This window comes from Nyctereutes procyonoides, unplaced genomic scaffold (genome assembly GCF_905146905.1).
Source record: "Nyctereutes procyonoides isolate TBG_1078 unplaced genomic scaffold, NYPRO_anot_genome, whole genome shotgun sequence".
NCBI classification, from domain to species: domain Eukaryota; kingdom Metazoa; phylum Chordata; class Mammalia; order Carnivora; family Canidae; genus Nyctereutes; species Nyctereutes procyonoides.
Window position 1 is genome coordinate 1,844,507 of NW_026575045.1, and position 3,523 is coordinate 1,848,029.

General features: G+C 44.8%; 1 non-coding gene across 1 annotated transcript; it reads right to left on the reverse strand.

Annotated features, from left to right (window-relative positions):
* Positions 1-359: 359 nt before the first annotated feature.
* On the reverse strand, positions 360-466 carry LOC129509314 (U6 spliceosomal RNA). The gene has a single exon (XR_008664334.1). It is a non-coding gene; the product is annotated as a U6 spliceosomal RNA (small nuclear RNA).
* Between the last annotated feature and the right edge of the window lie 3,057 nt (positions 467-3,523).

Consider the following 3,523-nt stretch of genomic DNA (forward strand, 5'->3'; position numbering starts at 1 on the left):
TTTGTTAACTGCCTGCAAGCTGCTTAAGCCCTGTAACCACTTCATGCCTATAAAGAGTGTTAAGTGTATTTTTAGTTCCTGTCTTCACTGAGCTTACATTCTAGAGGAAAGCATTAGAACTGCGTGTAATAATACAAGTGAAATATTCTTTTCCAATTAACATTTAAGGCAGTGTCCATGAGTAGAAAGATGAAATGACAAAGATTCTCAGAACAGACTTCCTAGAGGCTTGGGCATTTTTATTTTTTCTTTCTTTCTTTCTTTCTTTCTTTCTTTCTTTCTTTCTTTCTTTTTGTAGAAAAGAATATTTTATTGAAACAGTTTCTCAATTAACAATGGACCAAAGCACAATTTGACTCAAAAATACGGAATGCTTCACGAATTTGCGTGTCATCCTTGCGCAGGGGCCATGCTAATCTTCTCTGTATCGTTCCAGTTTTAGTATATGTGCTGCTGAAGCAGGCACGGCATTTTGATTTTTGATGAAACCCAGTCACTTTAGAGTTTCTGCATGGATCTAATGCTTGAAGTTGTCCAAATAGTAGCAAGTAATGTCTGATGGAATTCACCAAGACCATTTCTCTTAATTAATACTACTGGATGTTTTCAAATAAGTATTATTATGTAATAGGCTCTGCGCATTAGGCAAATACATAGGGAATTGTGAATGAAATCACAGGATAGGACGTAGAGGAGGCTGTGAATCAGTGCAAAGGGAGAAGCCCTGGAATCACAATTTTCATCTCCATGCCACAAATGTTTTTTGAACACCCAGTGTATGCCCAGGCTTTTTCCTAGTGCTAGGATCTCTTTGGGATCACCCCCAAGTTTCAACTCAGTTCATAAGCAACGTCCCCTTGACTGAACTTTGCTGATGACTACTGAAGCCCTCTCCCCAACCCTGCCATGTCCTTGTGGGCTTCATGAAATTTGGCAGTCAGGGAAGACTTAGCCTGATGGCAATAGCAGTGGGATGTTCCTTTAAACATAAAACAAGAAATGGAAATACTTCCTCTGCCTTATTTTACTTATTCTACATTCTACCCTATGTCTAGTCTTACATGGTCACTGCTACTGCTGAAAATGTAAAGGGAGTGAAAGACCTGATTATTGCCCTTGAGAGATCTGCATGTTGGGGGATTGATACTTATATAGTAAGAACAACTACCTACCTTTGGGCAGTTTTGCATGAGAGTTTAGTTGAAGCCCACTTTCACCCATGAAAACCCTTTAAGGGAATCCATTGTTATTAAAAATTCCAAAGTCTCTTAAGATCCTGGTTAAATGGTTCTCAAAATTCAGTGTCCAAAAAGAGTACCCAGGAATCTCATTAAAACACAGATTCCTGAGGCCCCAAATTCAGTGATTCTGATGTTTGGTGAGGTCTGGGAATACACGTTTAGCAAGCACTCCAGATGTCTTTGATGGAAATGGTCTGCCCCCTGCACCTTAGGAGACTGAGACTCTCCCACCCTTTATATAAGGGAGGTTGTAAATCGAAGAATATAATTACCAAAGAACTACTTTTGCCTCCATAATTTTTCACTTAGAACCCAGTGGATTTCAGTCACGAATGTGGAAATCCTTTTAGGGCTCGTGACTTCCTCCTTGGGGTCCCAGACATGTAACTCCATTCAGAAAGTGGTTGACTTCAATATGTTCTTATCAGGCACATCAGAAAGCCACTCCAGGTCTCCACCTATTGGTACTGCCTTGGATTTCCATGTTCTTTTCAAAGATAGGGCCCTGCTCTGTCTGTAGTTCAGAGCTCAGCTGTTACCATATAAAGAGGAAGACACAGGAGGCTAAAAGCTGCTTTTAGGTGTTTGAAACAAAGGGTGGCTTTGCAGCCCTCTTCCCCCCCCCCCCCCCCGCCCGCCCCCAGCAACAGTGAGCAGCACCAAGAACCCGGAGAATCAGTGATTCATTCTGGAAGAAATAGCTGGCACCCACCTGGGAGGGTGCCACAGGGGCCACTTGCATGATTGGGGTGCTGCCCCAGCTGGAAGGCCGCCTCTGTCCCCAGATGAACTGACAGCTTACAGCTCTTGAGCCGAACTGGGCCTCTCTCACTGTTATGTTTTGCTTTAGGAGTGAAAGCAAACTTGTGACTCGCTTGAGAGTGGAGGGGAGGGATGACTTGGCAGGAGGACAGCCGCCACAGACACGGATGCAATCTAATAAGCAAGCACACGTGTCCTTACAGTAGGCTCCATGGCCAGGCTACTTTATCTTCAGTAATCCCGATCTATGTCCCAGAATCACATTATCTGGCCATGGATCAGTCCCCGTGCATTCTTGGCTGGGGGAAGAATGATACGTGATCTCGAGACAAGATAGGCTCCTGCTCTGTGGAGGCACTGATGTAGTTCTCTCCCCAGCAGCACAACACTGAATGTCACACAGCGTCACAAAAAATCCATCTAACGTGCCTCCGCTAGAGATGCTCAAGCACTGCCTTCCATATATGGAATCCTGCCTCCAGAGTTTAGGATTGCCAACAGGAGCAGATTTGTGTTAAAAATCAAAGAATGTCGGAAAACAAAGCTTCAGGGCACCTGGGGGGCTCAGTGGTTGAGCGTCTGCCTTCCGCTCAGGGCATGACCCCGGGGTCCTAGGATCGAATCTCCCATCGGGCTCCCTGCAGGGAGCCTGCTTCTCCCTCTGCCTGTGTCTCTGCCTCTCTCTGTGCCTCTCATGAATAAATAAATCTAAAAACAAGAAAAGAAAAAAGAAAACAAAGTTTCAGTAATAGGCTGCAGTAGCTGACTGTACTTACGGTCAGGGCAGCAGCCATGGTCTTTGGGAAGGCACCGCAGGCTATGGTCCAAGTCACCCGAGGGGCCGTGTACCAGGAAAAGCCTTCAGGGCACAGTAAAAGAAAAATCTTTGTGCTTACAGAGGTGTGGTGAACAGGACTAGGCCAGGGCTAGACCTCAGGACCCTTCTCGATGCTCCTTTTAAGCAAGCTCAGTGCAGTGGGCCAGAATCTCTGAGATTTAGGAAGGGTCACTGGGAGGGCAAGCTTCTAGAAGGCTCCAGGCAAAACAGGGCTGAATGAATCCCTGTAGCCACTGATTGGAAAGTGGATGGTGTCAGATCCCGTCATGGGAAAATGAATCATTTCCTTCAGAAAGCCTGACCCCCTTGCTATAAAATCACGTATGTGTCATGTAATCTCTTAAGGCAGCGATAACCCTTTTCCAGCTGCACCCTGTTTGCTCTGACTAAAACTCTGGCTTGTACCACCATGATCCCCTTCCAAAACATAAACTGTCCTTATGCTCACTGTTCACACCAGGGACACATAGGTTGATTGGGTAGGCCCAAGGCTGCATAGAATAGGAGGGGAAACAGTACAGGGTGGCTGGACCTAAGGAATGAACATTATGTTAACTTTATGTGACTACACTTAAGAGTTTCCAACACAGCCATTTTTGTATCTTGAGGTGATACAATTTAAAAGGTTAACCTACTAGTTAAATCTCAAATTCCCAAAAGAAACAAAACAAAACAAAACAAA